Source organism: Tasmannia lanceolata, unplaced genomic scaffold (assembly GCF_043159265.1).
Source record: "Tasmannia lanceolata isolate RefF3 unplaced genomic scaffold, GAP_Taslan_0.1 ptg000003l, whole genome shotgun sequence".
In the NCBI taxonomy this organism is placed as follows: Eukaryota; Viridiplantae; Streptophyta; class Magnoliopsida; order Canellales; family Winteraceae; genus Tasmannia; species Tasmannia lanceolata.
The window spans coordinates 53625317-53649067 of record NW_027518680.1 but is presented as its reverse complement, the minus strand read 5'-3'; the positions used below and the strand labels follow the sequence as shown (position 1 = coordinate 53649067).

The 23751-nt window shown below is 37.7% G+C and overlaps 1 long non-coding RNA gene across 1 annotated transcript; it reads left to right on the top strand.

Moving 5' to 3' along the window:
- On the top strand, window positions 1–23040 carry LOC143855877 (uncharacterized). The gene is made up of 2 exons (XR_013238085.1): window positions 1–493; window positions 22709–23040. It is a non-coding gene; the product is annotated as an uncharacterized LOC143855877 (long non-coding RNA).
- The last annotated feature ends 711 nt before the right edge of the window (window positions 23041–23751 follow it).

Below are 23751 nucleotides of genomic sequence, written 5' to 3'. Positions count from 1 at the left end.
GATTAGAGAGAGAGAGAGAGACAGAAAATCTTTGCAAAATTCCCAAATCTACCGAAACCCTAACTTCTCTTCCTCTTTTCTGGTCAAATCACCGGCGAGATTCTGGCCAAGACTCTGGCCGATCCTTCTTCTTTACTTAGATTTCGTCCTAGCATAATTCTCTTCTTCCTATTCCTTCATCAAACCTCATATCAAAGCTTCAAAACCCTAGCTTTTAGTTTAAATCAAGGAGTTTACCTCGGATCTACTAGCAGAGCTTTAAAAGAGAGCAAAGAAAATAAGGAGAAAGAGAATAATTCAACAAAAAATATTTTTAAGCTCTGATTGTTTCAGAATTCTTCGATTTGATTTTCTTTTTGGAGATTTATGCAATTTTTGACGATCTTGAAGAATTTTAAGCAAGCAGAACATCTTGTTATAATAGCATCACTCTCAGCTCATATCAATCAGGCATTCATCATCTTCAATTTCTTGTGTAAGAGGATTTCATCAGGTATGTGTGTAATTGTAATTCAATATTTCAGAAATTTTCAATTTATTGTATGTTTTTCCATCATATGGCTGAGATTACTCATTCTGATATTAGTGTTATCTTATGGACCTAGATGTGAATGAATGATTAGAAGACTTTAAGAGACTCATGAAACTGATTTGAGCAAAAGTAAATCCATGTGGAAATTGCTCTAGTTTTAAAAGCTACATGTTTTGAATTGAGTTTTTCTAATTATCCTTGTTACGTTTTGTAACTTATGCTAAATTCACTCTTAATGTATCATTGTTTACATGATAGTATGCTTAAAAATCATTAAGAGGAATGATTTTTAGCTGATAAAAATAATAACTTCAAGTGAAATTTGCAACATTTTTTTTAGCACATTCGCTCATAAATTCAGAGCATGTTTTTATTCTAGTTTGGGTAGTATTTTCATTGAAATTGCCCTTTTAGGTCATTTAGAAGAGAGCCTAATGTATAATTTTATAAATTTAGTGTAAGCCGTATTTTTGTGGATGCTCAATGCTATTATATTTTGGTTTTCACACTAGTTTACCTTGTTTGGCTTGTTCTCTAATTAGTGTAAGGTTTTAAATAGTGTGAGATTATTTAATCACTTGGCAGGCCATAAAAAGGGGTGTGGTGTAAGACAACTAGTAAATGCAGCTCTTATAGGGATCCATGTTCACCCCAAGGTGTAATAAGGTTAAGGCAATAGCATGAAAGGGCTGTTGTTGCAATTAAACTTTGGTAGTCCAATTAGAACAAAGTTTAGGCTATTGAGCTTGGACGTTTTTGTCATTGTTATGATGATGATTATAGGCATGAGTGGATTTTTATGGTATCCTGTTAATTACGTGAGTTTCAAATGTTTAACATTAACTTCAATTTGTTCATTTTACAAATGGATTATACTTAACATGTACTTCGAATGAGAAAAAATTATCAGTTACAATTGTCGGATGGTAATTGATTGAATGATTAGTTGGATGTACCTTGATCCCATGATTTAGATACTCCAATACTTTTTCTTATCAAATCTTTGGCCTAAAGTAATTAATGGACTGGAATCTTTTATAATATTTGATGATGCATTAGTTTCAACTTAATGCACTCTATTTGAAGAATGCCCTTATCCATTTAGATTTTTAGTGGTCATCTTTTGATTGTGTTTCAACACATTCTTTGAGTTGCAGATGTCAAGTATATATGTAGTTTTATTTTGATTCTAATTGATTTTAGGCTTGTGGACATGGTAGTATTTTTACTATTTCCAAATGTATATGCATATGTTGTTTACTAAATGACTTTAGTGGAGAAGATGGAACTCTAACCCTGTTTTGTTTCAAGCAACCCTCTAAATTTTTCACTTTTTTTTCTTGTTTTATAAAGATTATTCGTGTGGTTTCTTGGCAGATGTTTTCATTTGTCTTCTCTTAAGTCAGTGCATGTGAAGAGAAAATGCCATGACAAAGGCCTTAGATGTCGTTCTATTTTTTATGTTGTAGTAATGGCATTTTGGACAACAAATACTATTATTCTCTCCTGTTCGAAATTTCATTTAGAAAATGATACTAAACTCATTATGATTTTAGTGTAATCCAATTGTAAAGCATTCTAGTGTACTTAGTATATTCTTCATTTGAGTGGATTCATTGATAAAATGATAGGGTGAGCCCACTTCTTTTCTGTTGCATAGTAGGAAGTATACCTTGACATGCTTTTTTGTTACATTGGCTTTCATATTATTTGTGGAGCTTACAGCTTTGAAATTTAAATGTAATTAGAATATGTAATTTGATAATGTAAACCATGATATAGGCATACACTTCTATCACAAAGCCTGTAGAGAATACCCCTTGTATAGTTTTGGATTGAATTATGGTGTGGGTTTGTGTTTATAAAGTGTGATATCATAACAAGGGCTGTGGTAGGTGTGTGCTATCATAAACAGAATTTAGCTGCAATGTGTGTACTTGAGATTCCTTTTCAACTTAGGGATTGTATAGATTGCTACCTATCTGTGCATAATGAGTTTAAGTCTGTAAAACAATTCCTATTGAAAGCTCATGATTTCTTTTAGAAATTTTCAACATGACCGCTTACTGAATGTCTTATATCATGGTTTTCATTGTGTTACTGAGTGTGTTGGACTCAATAAATGGCTTTCATTTATAAACCTTAGGTGCACTTATTTATAGATGATCATGGTCTACCTGTTGAATGCTTATTATTATGTTTTTCATCAAGTTACCAAGTAGTTGTGGATGGTCAATTAGTATTCCTGGGAGATTTTAAAACAGTAAAATCAAGTGGCTTTCATTATGTCATCAGGTTATGTAGTTGTTTTAAATATGAGTGTAACTAAATTAGTAGTGATATTGTCTAATTGTTTTGATAAATGTCACAGGTCTCATTACCAATAACAACACTTAGATCAACTAACATGAAAATAGTTAGTGCAGAACTTGGAATCAGCAAACATATAACCTAAAAACAGTTAGCTTATAACTTAAAAATAGTTAGCATAACCTGAAATCTGAATGTATGCAGATATGAACTGAGTGTATGAAACTAGGTTGCCATTTGTTTGTTCATAACATGTTGCATGAAGCTAGTGAATCAAAGTAAACAGGTTTAACATGAAGAACATAATTATGTATAAGGATATTAGTTCATTCACGTTTTGACAGTCACATGATTTCAGCTTGTCATCCTCTTTTGAGCATTGTTTCCATTTTTGGTTTCATCTTGACTGCTGGTTTTGAGGCTTATATTTGAATGACATTAGGATGGGGATCTGATCCTTTGATTTTAATTTGAGTATGATTCTTTTTGAAATTTTTGTGTGTATATGTGTGTGAGTGTGTGTGTGTGTGTGTGTGGTTGTAAGTGTGTGTGTGTGTGTGTGTGTGTGTGCATGTGGTTCTGTGTGTGAATGTGTATGTGTATGATTGTGTGTGCATATGTGTGTGTCTGTGAGTGTGTGAGTTAAGCTTGTGTAAGTGTATATGTGTCTATGAGTATGTATATCCATATGTATGTGTGTCTGAATATGTGTGTGAGAGTGTATGTGTGTGTAAGGACATTTTATTTCTTTGGCCTATGAATGGGTTCTTACTCTTATCAAAAGATAATGAGTATATCTCTTTACACACTTAGAATTGGGAGTTGTACAAAACATGAAAATTGTTTTTAAATCCCCTAAAACCTTTATGTTCGGAGCTCCGGCTAATTCCCGCCGGACGTTGCTGGAAAACAAGAAACCACCTATTTGAACCCACTTTTCTGTAGAAACTTGAAATGAGCATAACACACTCAATTCTTATCCAAATTTAATAAAATTTATATGCATTTGTATCTATTAAAAAAGATCTACAACTTTCTAGTTGGTATATTCAGCTAACTCTGGGCTTAAGCACCCCAAAAATGTGAAAATTCAGATTTCCAGCACTGTTTGGTAACAACCTGAAATAAAAACTTTCAAGAATTGTGAGGGTAGCAGGATATTTGAACTGATAGGAAACGTGTTTCGTTCAATGTAACAGTAAAGTTGATTTTGACATGTGTGTTTTAAATAAAAAGGAGCTTTTCAAGGTAATTCTTGTTAGTGAAATGATTGTACAAAAGTCATGCTCCTCATATATAATAAAGTCAGAAGTCATATGAACTAATGTTTCAAACGAGGGCTGGAATGGAGCCTTGAACATTTAATTGATTTGTTACCAGTGTGATGACATTAGATGTGCAGAATCTCTTCTCTGACTGAAGTGTAGGTTTGGTTTTAGTCTTGCCCTTTACCTTTTGTTGCCATATTCCAGTGCCTTATGTTACAAATTGGTATGATAAAATTCTTACTGGCATATTGGTTTCAGCTTTAATGTCTTTTCAAAAAGGGATGTCACCTTTGTGATGCTCTAACCTGACAGCAACCATTGATTGGTCTTAGTGGGCATGATTCTGCTCTAGAGTGTTTGACTTTGAAAACTTGGGAGTATGAGTTATATTCAGTATGGTAGATATGGTATAAGCTATGTAGTGGTGGTAAGGTTATTTTATTGAAATGATCTTTAGAAACATATACTCACAGTATTGAGGCCATATAGGCTATCAATGGTATGACTTGGTTGAATTAACAGTTATAGACGTTTAAACGGGTTATATTACTCAAATGATTTTATTGGAAGTTTGAAAAGCTTGGTCTGGTTGTCTGTTAAGAAATTCTATCTTTCAAAAGTTTTTATCATCTAATGATTTTAGTGCCCTCGTCATAGTTGCATTGATTATTCCCATTTGATATTGTGTAAATTCAGTCAACTATTATTTCAACAATGGGTAGTAACACTTTGTCAATTTTACGATTATTTATTTAGGGAAATTGTGTCTGATAGAAAAGGCTAACACAAAATTCTGTTGAGAGTACATATATATGAAGTAAACGTTCTATTTGGGGGTACATATATAATACAAGGCGATGAGTTTACTTTCATATAAATGATGAATGTATTTCATTTCAAAATATAAAACCTGATTTTAGAACTTGACAACCCTTCATACATTAATCCATTTACTTCATTGCAAAATTCATCTTCTACTGTTGTCTTATGCCTTATTAGTGTCAGTTATATTCAAAGCTAGTTCGAAGATGTAAACCAGTTGTGAAGAGATATTAGACCATTAAAGGATATATTATTAAATTTTTAGTTCTGGTTATGAGACTTTTTGAGGTTTTAGACATAGTTGTGACTATAATATAGATGTTAGGTAGAGATGAATTCGTTAAACTTCAAGGACTAAGAGTTTAAGTTTGGTCATATTGTGATGTTACTGTTAGTAAGTTTTTTTTCTATTGTTAGGTGTACATTTTTGGAATATTTATCAAGGTCCTTGAAAATTCAATTGTGTATACGTGTTTATAGTGTTAGTTTCTTTGAGGGATTAAATAGTACAGAATTTTATTGTTTTCTCTTGAGACACAAGATGATTTAAGAAGTTGTAATGGTTGATGGTTATGTTATGAGATATTTCACATGATTTTGATTCCTTACAATTAGAAGCTAGCATAGTCTTTCTAGATAATTAGCTCTTCATTGCAAGGGCGATAAAGGAGTCATCCCAAGCCTATCTTTTAGGGGACTTGCTTAGTCCATATATCAACCCTTATTTCCTCTTTTTTCTTCCCTTGTATAGAGACTAATTTAGTCTTTTAGATGTTTTCCCTTGTTATTCATTAGCCCTTATCATTGCAAGGGCGATGAAGGCGTTAGCCCAAACCCATCTTTAGATGGACATACCGGATTATGGTAGTACCCTATGTCTTCTTTCCTCTTCTTTAGGAGAAAGTATTTGGCCTTATAGATACCCTTGAACATTAGCAAGCCCTATTTCATTGCAATGGCGATGAAGGTGTTAGCCCAAGCCCATCCTTAGGAGACTTGCTCAGTCTTATTACCACTCCCCTCTTTTATTTAGAAGACTAGCCTAGTCTTTTAGACATCCTTAGACATTAGGTATTTCCTCATTGCAAGGGCAATGAAAGAGTTATTTGGAGCCTCCCCTTTTGGAGACAAGCTATGTCTCATATGGTAAAAGTCACACTCTTTAGAAACAGGCTTTGTCTCATTAGAGAGTTTACCCATAGGAGACTACCCAAGTCTCTTCATTAAAACCCCCTATTGGTGGAAGACTAACTTAGTCTGTCAGTTACCCCATCCTATTTATCATTGCGAGGGCAATGATAAGGATACTTGGAGCCCACCTCTTTGTCTAGGAGCCTTGCCCAGTCTCACTAGCACCTTTCTCTATCTACTTTTCTTCTAGGAGACTTGCCCAGTCTGATTTGCACTCCTCTCTTAGAGTTACCAGGTTAGGAGTTAGTCCTTTAGTATATGAGTCTGTCCTTAGCTAGAGAGTCAGTCTTTTAGCATAGGACTCAGTCTTTCAGGAGTTTGTCCTATCATCATAGGGAGCTAGGATTTTGTCTAACCTTTCATCAAGTCATGGGATTCTGTCCAACCCTTGCAAAGTATAGGATTCTGTCCAACCTTTGCAAATCTTCTGAGTCTGTCCTGCTCTTATAGATGTTTAGGAGTCTGTCCTTTTCTTTTGTGAGTCTGCCTTTAGATAGGAGTTTTCTTTTAGCTCTAGGGATTCAGCCCTTAGCACTGACACTCTTCCATGCTGTGGGTCACGGGGTGCAGACATGTGGGTTCCCTTTGGCTAAAAGGGTGAAAACACTTTAAAAACTCAAAAACACTTGAAAACATGAAAATTCAAAAACAACAAAAATCAACAACTTTCAAAAATATTCTCAAAAGTCATGAATCATTAGGAGAGTAGTTAGGAGAGTCTGTTTCCGAACTACGTTGGCTTGATCCTTTTCTACGAGGTACGTAGGCAGCTTGGGATCCATATCCCAAGTCCAGTCAAACCTTCAAAATAAACATTTTCAAATCTTCCAAAAATACAAAAATTCCTTAAGCAAACCTTGCAAACAGTTTTTGAAAAAAAATCTTCCTATAGAGTTAGGAGTCTGTCCTAGATATTTGGGGTGTCTTAGAGTTAGGAGTTTGTCCTGGATATGTGGATGCTTTGTGTATCTTGTCGAATGAGTGTCCCTAGAGTTAGGAGGCCTCGAGTCGTGGTCGGTTAGACACTTAGTCGAGCCGATGGCTAAATTAGGATGTACTTAGTTAGCCCGTTATTTTCCTTAGGACATCCAGCCTAGTTACACATAGGATGTAGGGCCCACCTGCGTTAGACTGGGTTTACTTGCATTAGTTTAGGACCATATAGGTAAGTCTAAAATACTTAAACAACTTAAACATGAGTCGAGTCGTGTTGTGTCGAGTCTAGTGTGGTCTAGGCACATTTAGGCATCGTAGCTTAGAATAGGCCACCGAACTACGTTGACTCTGATTCTTCCTGAGGCCGGGATACGTAGAGCAGCCGGGATGACCATCCTGGTCTGAGTCAAACTTCACATTAGAGTCTAGGGTTTGTCGTGTCGTATCGCATGTAGTGTCGAATCGTGTTGTGTGTTTTGTTGTGTTTTCTTACTTTCCTGTACAGACTTTATACCTTTAGCTGTAGCATGTATGTGTTTGTCCACCAGAACTTAGACATTAATTAGGCATACCACTCATAACCTAGCTATGCTTAGGTGACACTTATTTATTTATTTGTGTGCTTATTATTCCCATCCCGGGACATGCATGCTTGAGTAGACGTTATCTCGGGGGTATTCGTTCCCATTTCACATGATTTTCGCCCAAAACTCTTCAAGGTTAATAATAAATGGCATAAGAGACCAGGTGCTTGCACTAGGGTGAATTGGGGGCGCCTAACACCTTCCCCATTCGTCATCAGGCACGGACTTTTGTATCTCTGGTTATCCGTTGCAACAGAGTATTGTATGGGTTCCAAGGCCGACTACCTTGGATGGTGACTCTTCTTTGTTTCGGGTACGTCTCGGTTTCGGGCTAGTCCTCGAATCAAGAGGTATCTCATTTTACATCGACACTCATGCTGTGAGGGCACTCTTTCGCAAGTTCCTTGGTAGAGTTCTCCTTCATATGTGTAGATCTCAGAGGCCACGGGGATCTAGTGTCCTCACCACCGTCCTCGAGATCGGGGTCCACACCCACTCCTATGAGCACATCTTCAAAACTATCTAAAGAAGATAGTAGTCCCAAGGTTGACTAAAAGAAATACAGAGGTATGATTGGTAGTCTTTTATATTTAACTGCTAGTAGACCTGACATCATGTTTAGTGTATGCTTATATGCACGTTTTAAATCGGACCCAAGAGAGTCCCATTTGTTTGCAGTTAAAAGAATTTTTAAATATTTGAGAGGTACTCCCTCTTTTGGTTTATGGTACGGTAAATATGATTCATTTGACCTAGAAGGCTACTCTGATGCCGACTTTACTGGTTGTCGAGTAGATAGGAAGAGCACAAGTGGAACATGTCAGTTTCTTGGGAGATCACTTATCTCCTGGTTCAGTAAGAAACAAAACTTTGTTGCCCTATCTATTACTGAGGCCGAGTATATTGCGGCTGGTGCTTGTTGTGCTCAAATTCTTTGGATGAAAATTATTTTATTGGATTTCGGTTTAAACATGAAATGTGTACCTATTCATTGTGATAACACTAGTGCTATTAATCTCACTAAAAATCCCATTCAGCATTCAAGAACCAAGCACATTGAGATTAGACATCACTTTCTGAGAGATCACTCTACAAAAGGAGACATTTCAATTGAATACATTCACACCAATGATCAATTAGCGGATATTTTCACAGAACCTCTTAATGAAGATCGTTTTTGTGACATTCGTAGTGGCTTGAATACTTGGAGTATGTCTCTTGTTTTGGAACTTGATAATTATCATTGAAATCTGATTGTTTGATGTGTGGGCAAGTCTCCTTGGCTATTATGTGTGACAATTGTATAATTTTTATGATCACTAGTTTCACACACCTTTAGTTTGATAGTACACTCAAAATATAAAAGCATCTACTCAAAATTGGATTGTATAAGTCAAATCTGCTCATTTTGAGTTTTCTGGGCGAACGGACGCCAGCTGTCTCCCGGACGTCCGGGATAAAGTGATGAAGCGCGGACGATGGATTAAAAATTCATTTTCACTTTCATTTCTTATCTTTTTACCTTTTCTCCTCTTTCTTCCTTTACTTCCTCCGAGTCCATCCTTCGTCCGGCACCGATTTGTCCGAATTTTTGCTTCCTTCAGCGTGCTTGCTTCATCCGGCTGATTTTTCTCTTTCCATCTTCGCGTTTTTCATTTTCCTCTTCCTCTATATTCTTATATTATGCCTCGATCTCGCACCGCTCAAGGCAAAGGTTCCTCACGAGGAAGAAACAAGGGAAAACATGTTCGCGATCAAGATCGATCTCCCTCTCTTCCACCGCCGCCTCCTCAAACCTATTCGGAGCTCATGATTCAACAAATCCCAAAGAGAAAGATTCTGAGCGGGCAACGCGTCGACGCCGAGGCTTACGAACGATTTCCACTCGTAAACGACTTTACCACTCTTGGATGGGAAAGTATCATCTCTTACAGTCTGTGGTGCGTATATCCCTCTCTCGTTCATGATTTTTATACAGATTTTCGAGTTTCCATTGAAAACAAGACTCTTACTACCTAAGTTCGTCATAAAAAGGTAACTCTTTCACTAGACGAATTTGCCAATGTCTTTGAACTTTCCAATGATGGAGGCCAAGTTTATTTTTGGCCAAATGATGACATTGATTCCACCGGTATCTCATCTCTCACCGTGTTCTCAGGCATTTGTAAAGCCTATGATCCATCCACTCAGGTCAAGACCCATGGCCTTTCTGAGACTGCCCGTATTTACCACCTGATCATTTACAATAACATCACCCCACGGGCCGGGTATAAGTGCGAGGTACGCCCTCTAGAGGCGTTTCTTACATTTGCTCTCCTTACAAACACCCCTGTCAGTCTCGCATATATCATTTTTTGACATATGGCAAAGGTCCCTACAAAGGCACACACTCATCTTCCTTACGGTCTTCTTTTGAACCGGTTGTTTCAATTCCTTGACATTCCTCTTGAGATTGTCAAATCCTCTGCTACACCACTATAGATATCGACCAAACTACTTTCCGTAGGATGCGCATTCCTCAGTTTTTAGAGAACATTCCTGCGCATGGTGGTCCTGATGTTCCAGAGGACAGTGCCGATGAGGCCGATGCTCCCGATGCTCCTACTGTTGATCCAGTACGTCCACATCCATATCCCTATACTGGAGGTTTTGCTCCTCCTACTTTCACCTGCACAGCACATTGTAGACACCCCATTTTGACCGAATCCTAAATTTTATGTTTTAATAAAAACTCCTCAAAATAAGTGAATTAGTGTCCCAAAATTTCATCCTAGCGTAGTTTAGAACCCCAATAAGGTGTCCGCAAAATTTTAGAAAAAACGAGTGAAAATGGTGGAAAAGACAAATTGAATGTGTTACTAATGAAGCTGAAGAAGTGCCAATATCAATTTCAAGGTGGAAATTTGGAGAAGGGGTGTGTGTCAATACCAACCACATGTGTAACACCAACAACAAGAGCCAAAAGACTGCCCCCAATTGCTTCCCAAACCACTACCCCTATAAGAAAATGAATGAATAATAGTCAAATTGCACTAGATGAGGCAGTCTATAGGAAGATCGGGGCGGCGAATATCTAATTTTTTATAAAATGCCCTCGAATTGGGGTTTGAGGGGGTCTTTTGTTTTCGGAAAAATTAAACACACAAAAGAGGTCTATTCGGGAAGAAAGAGGAGCATGCATGTTTGTTTGTTTAAAAGGGTACAATCTACCCAAGTCATCATCCCTTTTGTAGTAAAATAGAAAGTAGTGGAATATAATAGATAGGAGGGCCTGTCTAGTGTAGAAGAAGGGGGCTGAATCATCTTAAAAGTGGCTGTCCAAGGGCCCATTTATTATACCTAGCCCTTTATAGAGTAAAGAGTCGTTATAAATATATCAAAGGGCTGTTTAGATAAGGATGGGGGTTGTAAGTATGTTACCGGTTTCTAAAAGATGGACTACCCCGTTTTTTAAAGTGGACTATTCAAAGGGAGAGGGTAGTTTATTAAACTAAGGGTGTGCTAATATCAGCCCCATATATAGATGATTAAAAGAGAAAAAAGACAAACACAAGGTGGGGATATCAAAGCTAGGGGGTGCTGATGTGAGCACAACCCCGTTGCTATTTAATATAGCCGATTAGGGTGGACTGGGCTCTTCATTTTTTGTAAAAAAAAATTCTAGGAAGGCTCTGATTTTTCGTGAAAAGCAAGCCAGGGAAAGTACTCATACACTAATAAAGAGAAACGACAGTTAAGAGGGAGTGCAAATACCAAACTGTGGGGGTTCTAATGTTAGCACAACCTTTTTTGCCAGTAAAAGGCTTCGATTAGAGATCTGAGAGGAGGCTCTTGATATTTTTCGTTTGGGGAAAAATAACAGGGGAGAGAAAGAGAGAAAGGAAGAGAGATCTTAATTGAAACCCTAGCTTTTCCCTCATCTTCTCCGGCGGAATTTGCCGGAATTCGGTCAAATTCTAGCAACTGTGTATATTTCATTGTTAAAACCTGTTTTCTCTAGTTCTTGCTCCCTTAAAACTTTGGAAGAGCCTTAGAGCTGCTGTTTTACCTTCAAACCCTAACCATCTCGATCTTTCTTCTCCGGCAAGTTATGCCGGAATCCGGTCAAAACTCCTGCCGAACATGTTCTTCTTCTTTAATTGTTCTGTTGTTTGCGCCTACAAGCTTTTGTGGCTGTTACTTGTTCTCTTTTCACTATTAAAACATATTTCCATTGTCCAAACCCTAGATCCAAGCCTCAATCCATCTTCTCTGGCCATTTTTTTCTTTTTCCGGTCGAATTTCTCCGATCTAAGCACTAATCCCTAGCCTTCTCACCTTTCTTCTCCGGTTAAACTTTGGCCGTGCTTCGGTGAAGCTCCGATGCAAGGTTCAATTTTGAATTTTCTCTAATTCCGAGCAAACCTTTAGAGTTTCAATCCGACTCTAGGAGAAAGACAGAAAGAGTTGAAATTTCATTCAAGAGAAGAGATCTCTGCAAATCTTTGCTCGATCTAATCAACTGGTACGTTTCTCCAACTCATGTAAGATTTTCTTTGTTTATAATTTATGAAATCTCATTTTTCTTTTCTGCTCTTAAAAGATTGGCTTAGATATTTAGCTTGTTATCATTATCAATTATGAATTTAAGTCTCATCGTTGAGCTGATAATTATTTTAATATGGATCTAGATTATATTTTGGTTTTATAGTCATTACATCATAGATCAATGTTTTATTTTCAACTTTATGGTCTCTTTACCATAGATTTAAGTTTTGTTTTAGTTCTGTGGGCATTCTATCATAAATTTTAGTTCATTTCTGAATATTTGATTACAAATTTTCGTTATATTTCTTTCTAGAAGTATGCTTGGATATGATGTGATCATGAATGCGCCTGTTATTGCCATATATTGTGTTCATAGTGTCATGCCATGTGATCCTTTAATTGATTCACTTTTTATACTGGGATGTTCATCTCAACAGATTCAGCCCTTATTTTCTATAGCCCTTGTTTCAGCCCCTCATTTTTATGGTCCTTGCTTCAGTCCCTGCTTTTGGATCAGCCCTTGTATCTTGAGCAAATTGATAAAATTCTTGTAGTTCTTGTTTCAACCGTTGTTTTGGAGATTAGCCCTGTTTTGGATCACACTCGTAACTCATACCCCAAATTTTATCTACAGTTGAAAAGGAATAATTTTTCTCTTACCTTTGCTGGGTTGATAGCAGCCCTACTATGTTTAGCAACTAGTCAAAATTGATTTTATTTTCTTTGTTCTCATTGTTTTGTCTAATTTTTTTTTAGGGCTGGAAACGATCTTGTTAAATCATTACAATAATAAAATGAGTTATGTGCATGATTATGTTCGCACGGTTCTAAAAGATGAGCAAGAATCTCGAATCTTTAATTGGGTCATAAAATGGAGTTGTCCATAGCTAGTTGAATATTTGATTGGATTTTCTAAAGTTTCTTTTAAAGCCTTGAATCCTAAAATAATTAGAGTAATTTTGTGTTGTCCAATTAATAAAAAGTTCAATTGATCATTTTAGTTACTGAATGTAGTTTGATATAAATAGCGACCAAGTAGAAATGACATAGCTTAATGTTGTTTTAAAGATTTGTTGCATATACTTGCTAAAAATCTCATCACAATAAGTATGATGTAATAATATTCTAATGGTGTGAGGAGTTTCCATTACATACATAGATATAATTTGAAGAAATCTTGAATAATCTGTTTAGCGTAGTGAATAGTTGAATTGTAAATGTGATTTGTCATATTACTTATCATAATTTGGGGTAATTAATGTATGAATAAATATAAGTCAAAGAAGTTCTGAATAATTGAATAACTTGTTGTATATTCTCTAATGTACATGATTGTCGAATATTCCCTTTGGGGATAATCATTACCTGAGAAAATATAACTTGAGGATATTCTGACATTTTAATAGCTTTAGGAGTGCTCCGGGATTGATGTTTACCTAAATCTTTACTATGCCATACCATTAGATGATTCCAACTATTTTAAAGAATATTTCATAAAAATTTGAGATTTTATCTACTCCAGTTATTTAGTTTCTAAATGATATGCATGGTCTGTTTTGAGGCTTTGCAATTTTATCTCCCATGTTTTTAAGATTTTATCTCAAACGCCTTAGAGTCTGTGGATATATTTTCTTAGAAGTCTTATATTGTTTATGCCCAAATGCAAACCGAATTCTTTACCTCCTTTCTCCTTTTATTAGAGGCTGACAAAGTCTTTTAGATTTGTTTTCCTTCTTCATTGCAAGGGCGATGAAGGAGTCATCCCAAGCCCATCATTGGAGGACTAGCTTAGTCCATATAGTGTTCCTCTCTATTTTCTTTTCTTTTAGAAGATTCTCTAAATCTTTTAGAAAACCCTCTATCATAGTATAGGATTCTCTCAATTTCATTATCTTGCTTGCCCTTTTCTTTTGGAGAAAAGTTTTATCTCATTTGTTTTACGGATGTCACCTCCTTTAGACATGTTTTTATCTTATTGACGTTTCACTTGTTTGTGATCATGCTAGTTTACTTGTTTGTGACCACGCTGGTGTATCTGTTTGTGAGCACGCTAGTTTACTTGTTTGTGAATCACACATGTTTACTTGTTTAGCATCTTTATCTCAGAATATATTCCGAACTACGTTGGCTTGATCCGCTCTCACGAGGTACGTAGTGCAGCTTGGGATCTTATCCCAAGTCCAGCCAAACTTTGTAAATCTTTTAAAAACTTATTTTTCCAAAAATCTCTTCCTCTAGAGTTAGGAGTATGTCTTAGGTAAAGTGTGTTTGTAGTTATGTGTTTGCTTTAGAGTTAGGAGTTTGTCCTAGAGTTATAGGAACGCCTCTGTCCGGTCAGTTGGAGATCCACATCGCCAACTGATGACTAGAATAGGATGCGTTAGTCCGCCCTTCATTTTCCATAGGAAACAGCCTAGTGCACATAGGTTATAGGAATCACCTGCATTAGCTTAGGACTAGCCGGCATTTAGTTAGGGCATATAGGGTGTCCTAAAATCCAAAATCCATTGGAATTTAAATAAGCGTTAAAGAAGCCTTAATAACTAGTCCAGTCTTTTAGGTCAAGTTTATGATAGAAGTCTAGATGTCTTAGGCATTTTAGTTTATAATAAGTACGAAGAACTACTTCCCTCTGATTCTTGTGGAGGCGGGGATACGTAGGCTGCTTGGATGAATATCAGACTATCCAAGAGTCGAGGACAATTTTAGAGCCTTAGGATTTGTTGTTAATGTTTCTTTTTAGAGTTTTGTATTTGTGGTTATCATTTTTCTTGTGTTTTTTTCTTTCAGATCGAGATTATTTTCTTATTTGATGCTTAGCTGTAAATCTTTACTGCTTACCAGTCTATTATTTCTTGCTTATATGCTTAGCTATATTTCTTTTACTACTTTATCGCTTTTACTGCTTATTATATCTCATTTACTTATTATTTTATTGTCCTGCTTATTCTACTTATCATATTCGTTACATCTTGTTCAGACCTTATACATTTAGCTGTAATATGCATGTGTTTGTCCGCCAGAACTTAGACACCCATTAGGTATGCCACTCATAATCTAGCTGTGCTTAGGTGACACATTTCTTTCATGTATTTTGTATATTTATTATTTCTATTCTCAGGAAATGCATGTTTAGGTAGACGATTCCTGAAAATTGTTCCCATTTCATATGATTTTCATCTAAAACTTTTCAAAGTTAATAATAAACGGCATAAGAGACCAAGTGTTCGTACTCGGGCGAATTGGGGGTGCTCTTCAGACCTTCTCCATTCGTAATCAGGCATGAACCCATTCATTTCTGGTTATCCATGGTATACAGAGCATATTTGTTTAAGGATCCATGGCCATATACCATGGATGGCGACTCTGAGTTTGTTTAGGTACGTTTCGAATCCGAACTTGTTTCCGAATCGAGAGGTATCTCTTTTATATCGCCACTCGTGCTATGCTATGAGGGTGGCACCATTTCGAGAGTTCCTTGGTAGAAGTTTCCTTCACATGTGAATGATCCAAGAGGCCGCTGGGGGTCCACACACGTGATTTTGACATCCTCTACCGTAGTCTCCAGGGCTCCTTCGTTCATCACTATGATATGCTCCAGCACTCTGTAGAGCAATTTCGTTTGGAGAACAAGGCACATTATGATGCCTTACTGGCTTTATCACAGACCTGTCACTGGACGTGACACATCTTCATGAGGAATTCAATGCGGTTGAGGAACGTTTTGGTGCCGCGTCGCCCACTTCACCACCACTCGAGAATTAGGACTTGGAGTCCTACTTGCATGCCTGCACTCTGATCCTCTATTTTTATCTCTCTGGCATGTATTATTCAGGTTTCACAAACTATTTTTACATTCTCTGCACTGCACTTGATACTACTCTTGGGGCTTTATTGCTCCTAATTTTGGTTGCTATGGTTTGTTGGATGCCATAGCTTGAACTCATTTTGATGGTTGATATGCTCTGACATGGAGCTAATTTATGGTTTTTATTGTGTGGCTGACATATCTTATGCGTGGATGGTTTGAACCCTATATGGTTGCTTTAGATGTTTGCCTCACTGACCAATGGATGTGGTTGATATGGTTAAATAGTCTGCAATATTTTGATCTATTTGAATGGCTTGCAATGCTCTAAAATGTATCTCATCATACCATTATCTCGTTACCTAATTGTTTCTTGAATGGAACCCTTTTTGCTTATGTCAGAGGGGGAGAAATACATATATAACTTGATTGCTTGCACAAACTATATGATTTAGTTAGAAGTTTCCTATACTAACTGGTGCATCTATTAAGGGGGAGCTTCTGTTGAGGGGGAGTAAGCTTTATATGTTACATATCTTTAGCTTCTACTTCACAATCAATTTGGGTTTTGCCATCAATCAAAAAGGGGGAGAATGTAAGCCGGAAGGCTTTCGCTCACCAATGTTTTGATTGAAACCAAACCCATATTGATTGAGTACATCAAGTTGTTTGCATATGATACGAACAAGTTAATGCGATGAATTCAAGCAAGACATCATGAACATCACAAGTGACTTTTGGAATCTCAACGATCACAGACTAAAAGGTCAATCGAAGACAACGAAAAGATTGAACGAGAAGATCAAAGACTCAAGAAGCCCAGAAGAGAAGTTGATCTCATGAAACTTAGTATTGTATGTCTCTCTTGATTGATTGGGTATATGGCACATTAGGGAGTCCTAGAATAAACTTAAACAACTCTAGGAATCACACTCCTCATAGTAGGTTCAAGTCCGTAGTAATTTTCCTCAAGAAATATAAGTTCAAATATCTAGAGGAATTACGGACGTTCGGGATATTGGCGGACGTCCGTCTGCACCTTTGAAAAATAACCGAGGAAAATGCGGTCGTTCGGAAATCTGGCAGACGTCCGTTTGCACCCTGAAAGGGTAGATAAAAATAACCGAGAAAACAGCGGTCGTCCGGAATATTGAGGACGTCCGTAGACTGTCTTTGGCACGCACGTCTTAATTTCAAACGGCTATAATTGGCAGACGTCCGACACTTCGTTCGCGACGCGTTTGAAAGCCAAAAATTAGAGTTTTCTTTGTGACTTGCAATTTAAACAACTTCTTGAGAAACCCTAAACACAACTCTTGCATTAAGAAACCCTAGATACCATCTTCAAAGCTTGAAAAACTCTCACCTTCTCCAATCTTGATATTGAATGTGAGATTCCTCATTGATTTCTCTAGTGTGCCATTACATTAAATCTTCCAAGAGTGATCTTTTTAGGATTGTTTTCATTTATTAAGCTTCTATATTTGTATATGCCTATTCAAGAGGCTTGAGAGCTTTTATTCTTTCATCAACCATTGTAAGAGAAGGATTGTTACCCTTGGTGAGTTTAAAGACTCGGTGAGTTTAAAAACTCGGAGTTTAAAGACTCGGTGAGTTTAAAGACTCGTATTTGTTAGGAGCCTCGAAGCCAAGTGTTGTGTGGTCTTCAGATAGTGGACAACCTTGAGTGCGACCTCAAGAAGAGTGGAGTAGGTCTCTTTTGTGGACCGAACCACTATAAATCTCAATGTTCTTGTTGTCTCTCTCTCTCTCTCTCTCTCTCTCTCTCTCTCTCTCTTAGCAACCACATTGGTAACATTCTAACCTTCTTGCATCACAAATGATTTTCTAGATAATAGATTTGTGAATCTTAAAGAGAAGAACTTTAAAACAAGGGTTTTCTAAACTACAACTTTTTATAAACCTAATTCCCCCCCCCCCCCCCTCTTAGGTTGCCTAGCTCATTTTCATTATCCTTAGAAAGGCTAGTTCTAGTCCTAAACATGTTATATCATAATATGTGGAAGCCGGTTTTTTCTCGCTTCCCTTTCAGAGCCCGCGGGATCACCACATTAGGTTGGGGGGTGTTTGTTTGTCTGGGATTTCTGTGAACTTGGGACCGAGATCCGAATTTCACAGAAAAGAGTCTCTGAGTCGCCACCTAAGTTAGGGTTTAGAACCCGTGGCTGCTTTTTCGATGAAACAGGGATAGAGATCTGAGTTTCATTGGAGGAGCAGTAACCAAAGTTGTACTCTAGGTTGGGGCCTAGAACCTGTAATTTTACTCTGTTTGTTAAGGAATGGTCTTTACAAAAATCTAAGTAAGGGTTATGGTTACATTAGGGGAAGGTGTTAGGCACCCCTCATGCCCGGGTAAACCTGGTCTCTTCTCTTGGCTTTGCAGTTTTAAAGAATTTTATCAAGAAATCATCATCTTTTTGTTCTTCATTACGATGAAGCTTAATGCCTATTTGAAAAAGAAATGAATTTACAAAAAAATCGGTTCAGTATTATCCAGAGTTAGGGTGTTAACTACGTGGGACGGATCCTGAGGGATTATTCCCGAATCACGTAGCACATTCCTTGACTGGGTCAATTAAAACGATGAGCTGAGAGAAAGACGAAAAGGAAAGAAAAGTGGGTCTTAGTTTCCTCCGTTTGTCCAACGTCATTGGAGCGCGAGGGCTCTCGTCTCTATCTCTTTCGTCTATGGTAGAACCGGAGAAAGAGTGGCGGGATAAGGAGAGGGAACATAATCCTATTTACAAAAAAGAGGAATGGGATTTACGTTATAGGACCCGGGGCAAGAGGAGCCCTGGACCCTATAACTACACTATACCAAGTTTTATAACGGCAATGCAGAAAGATGGGAAATAAATGTAATTTTACCAATGGAGCGAGAACGTCTTCTGAAAAGTCGGCGGTGTAGCGACGCTGATTAGATGGTGGAGCTCCGAGGTCTCTGAAAATTTGACAGGACAACGGTGCTAATCGGACTATGGAGTTCCGCATTCCCCGAAAATTCGGCAGAACAATGGCGCTAATCGAATAATAGAGCTTTGGGTTCTCTGACAAATAAGGAGAACAACGGCGTTAGTTGGAGGGTGTCGCTCCGAGTCCTCGAAAATTCAGCAAAATGCCGACGCCCAGTGTGAGCTCCCTAAGTATTTCTCTACTCTCTCTCTCTCGAGTAAAGAAACTATGGTTTTTTAGCAGAGTTTGGACAGATGTTTCTTGAAAACAATGGAAAAATAGAAGACCAGAGGTTTTTTACTGAAAAAACGACTTCTGGTTTAATTAAAATCTTTTCTGGTAAAAAAAAACTTCCTTTTACACTTACCCCCTCCCCCTATTTATAAGGCTCAGATCCCAAATCGCAAGGTGCGATTCTAAAAATGCAAATTACGATTTGGAAATCACACCCCTTGATTAAAGGGCCACCAGTAGGTCGGTTGGGGGTATTTAGGGTATTTTCTGGAATTTTTAGGAGTTTTTACGGGCCATAACTCTTTCGTTCGGACTCCAAATTGCGTGCGGTCAGATCTGTTGGACTCCTTGAGGCAAGGAGAATTCTATGAACCTAACTTCATGATTTGGAGTGGCTTGGGCAATTTCGGTGCACCCGAAATCAGGTTTCCATGGTTTTTCGGGTGTTTTCGGGAACTTTTGAAAAACCATAACTCCTTCATTTGGACCCCAAATCGGCCGTGGTCAGATCCATTGGACTTCTTTCGGCAAGGAGAATCCAACAAACCTAATTACATTCTTTGAAATGGTGTACGCAATTTTGCACGTTTTTACTCAAAGTTAAAATGCGGGCGAGTGCCATGTGAAAACGAGCTTTCTGGTTGTGCCTAAAAGGCGGGTGCTGTGTGGAAACGGGCTTTTGAGTTTTAACTTTGGGACAAATTCTTTTTTAAGAAGTATTTCCTGTTTCACGAACTAGAGAGATATCAAGAGAAAGAGAACAGGGGCTTCGAGCTCGTCATGGAACTCATCCTCGCGACAACCTATCATTGGTAGCACCTTGACAAAATTAGGTGTCTACATAATAGAACTAGCTTTGCTAACCCCTCAATTATATGCCATTATTGTGGGCTTATTGGCCATCATCAATTTCAATGTGCATCTAAGTTGAGTAGGGAGCTATGGACCAAGAAGACTTGGCTTCCCAAAGCCCCACATTGATTTCATTTTGAAATTGGCTTACTTTAGGGGCTTGTGCTAAACTTTTAATATGTTTTAGTGATTTTAAAGCCCAAGGTTCTAAGTTATGTTTGCATTCATCTACTTTGGCATTTCTATTGTTTGATTCACCCCTACTATGTTAAAATTGGTATTTTTTTTATAGGCGGAGGATTTTTTGTCTAAGAGGGAGATTAATTCCTTATTTTCATATGGTATACCCGCTTGTTTTAGTTTTCTATTTTTGATAGGGGGAGTTTGTATTTCCAAAGGGGGAGATTTAACACTTGTTTTGTTCATTTAAAACCCCATTTTTAACTAAACCCTCCTCAATTGAATTTGATAATTAAAAAGGGTGAGTTCTATTTTGCATAATTTCCTTGATTTAGGGGGAGCTTAATAATTGAAAATTTTATTCTCTTTAATTGTCTCCTGCCCCAACCTTTTGTTGATGCCAAAGGGAGAGAGAATTGCTATGCTTTATTGGAAAATCACTTGTAATTGACATCATCAAAAAGTGGAAATTGCAAATCTGCTTTTATTTTCTTAATTCCGCATTAATTAGGGAAAAAGTTTTCGAAACCCAATTCACTCCCCCCCCCCCCCCCCTCTTGTATTTCCACCCCCCTGGGATTTCATAGGCACATTATTAGGTGGTGACTCTGTGTAATTACATCAGATCTTGATCTGTATGGGATTAAAAATCTGTTTTCTCATTGATTTTCCAAAATTTTAGGGATTTAGTGAGTCATTTTTCAATAATTTTCCAAATCCAAACCAAAATAAGCCCATCAGATCTCGGTGGAGGCCTGTCTTCATAGAGTGGCGACTCTTCTAGGGAATGGCTTGACTCCAACAGATCAGATTTGTCAAATTTTTAATACCTAGGGGACTGTTAAAATGTACGATCGTAATTAACAGAGAAATAGTAAGTTTCAAAACTTATGATTACTCCCGGAATGTCTGATCGTAAGTTTTATCGAGTGAATAAAAAAATTCCAGAACTTACAAGTTACAATAGTATGAAATAAATCAGATCGCAAGATTTCATCGCTTATAATTTGGTTTCAACTTAGGTAGGGTTTTACTCGACCCACATTGACCCGACCCGAAAATAACATGGGACGGGTAAACAAATCATGGGTCTTGGTTGGGTAGGGTTTTAGGTTGAAAAACCCGATCCAATCTTAGGTCAGTTGGGGTTTGAAGAAAAAACCCGAAACCCGACCAACTCTTTATGGGTATACTATAGCTTTCTTAAATAACTCTTCAATCACATGACAAATTATCTTCCAATATATTGATATAATTGTTTCATTGAGTTGATCATATTTGTGATGTGTAAAGATAGTTTCCTTTTTAGATCTATCCACTTGATGGACATAAATTTAGAGATTTTTTGTGTGAAGATTTGTTGTTTTCTACAAACTTTGAAATTAGTCACTATCCTACGCCAAACAATAAAAACTCGATTCGAACCGAACCAACCCGGAAAACTATACCCGCCCTGACCCGAGATAATTTCTCGGGTAGGGTTTCAGAATACCCGACCCGCCTGACCCGAGTTTCAACCCTACTTACAATCTGATCTATTCACATGATTGCAAAACTGTAAAAAACAGAAAAATTGGAAAAATCCTTGAAAAATGTAAAAAAAATTGAAAAGCAAAAAACACTTCAAAATTCCAGTGAAAACCAAAATACATAACCAGTTTGTTCACAAGTTTCTTGAGCGAAGGGCTCAATATTGCTTAAAATTTGCCCATATAGCCAAAATAGGATATGTTACTTGCTTGAGAGCTCCTTGCTCAAAAATTCAGCATAGAAAATGCCCCGTAAGGCACCTAGGGGAACCAATTTGCACTATTACTCTCATATCATTGGCATTCATTTTTGCATACCTATTCTGCCCATGGAGTGAGCACTGTGTAAGACTATCTAAGGCTTTGTTGCCTTTATGTGACACTACGATTGGGAAAACGTCCAACTCTTAGCCTAGAACCACCGGGTGTATTAAAGAAGATCTGATTCATGTCTACATACTTAACCCTAGGATTCCCAGTGGAGTACATTGGACTACGGACTCGCGCTGAGGGAAATTTTGACCTAACCCTTGCATAACCCATAATACATGTAGTTGAACATGTCTAACTAAGACATTTTGAGCCTAGAATAGGGTATCCTAACCTATGAGAGAAGTGTGAGAATCCATGTGCCAGGACACACCCAAGCTCTGTTAATCCGCAAGCCATTACGGATTTGGTTATTGAGTTTAGAAAGGTGTCCCGGGGTTGCTAAAGCCAAAGCTGGGGATTTTATCACCCCAGTTCGATGCACAATTGGTCGCTGATTTTCAGATCCTTAGGTGGTATAAACTATATGATTGGGACATTACATTTTGGATCAATCATTATAAATTTGTAACCTAGTCTAATGGTTTACTTTATCATTTCCCTTTTATAATCTCTCCTTTTAGAGTCTTTTTCTATAGATATTCTTGTAATTATCTCCCCTCCTGATATGCTGTCTTATGCTTCATTTCTAGGTCTCTCCATTGGAAAACCATGGCTTCTAAAGAATTATTATCCTGGATTGAGCGCTATTTGTGCGAGGTATTGGTCAAAGACATAGGTGTTCATTACATATACATCTTCCCTTTTCTGGCTTCTATCTAGGTAGACTAGAAACTTCTCCGTGCGGCGGCTAAGTTCCAGAACTCTCACCATCATGTTTTCCACTTTGGCAACGAGGAAATATGTCCCATATTTGAAGGGTGGGGTTGTCTATTACAGTTTTCTCATGAAGGTCCTCTTCTTGAGCCTTCACTCAAAACTGGCTATCATACTCTTTCCAACTAATTGATTAGTGTAACATTTATGGGAGTGGATTACATTCTGAGTAAGAAGAGAGTGCTCACGGGCCAGTTGATCAGGGCTTTCTCTCCTAGTGCAGCACCCTCCAACTTCAACACGAGGTTTGATTCTTCTTCTTCGGAATTTTCCAAGTAGTTGGGAACGACGACGATACTCCCTTCAGTGGTGTAAGGAAGAAAAAATCATTCTTCCACCTCTTTATGGAAGAAGGCGACCACCTTGATTCCTCTTAGACGGGAGACATACCACCATCTTGCTTCTCCTCCATGCTTGTTTAGAGAGAAGCAGCTGCGGAACAAGGCCAGCGACTCCTCGCCTTGGACCATCTCCAGCTTCTTCATAAACCCTAAAATGTTTCACCATCCATTGGGGCCAGCTGTGTGGAGGCTACTCCGTTGAATGTCTAGGCCTTATTAATTATTTCCAACAATTTAAACCAGACTCCAACCCTAAGGGCCTCTTCATAGAAGGACAGCTCTCCCTTCACCGTGCTTTCGCAAGCTCATTGATCGCCCTTGGGAAGTCAAAGCACATAGTCCTCCGGGATGTGGTATTTTCTACGGATCCGATGAATGTATTTCTCCTTCAATTGGCACAAGGAGGTCACCCTCCAGCTCGTGCACTTCTTCCCCTAAAGTACCAGCGGCCTGAGCCTTATTCCTCACTACCGTACTTAGAGGAAGGTCATCCTAATTATCTCCAAATACAGTTGGTT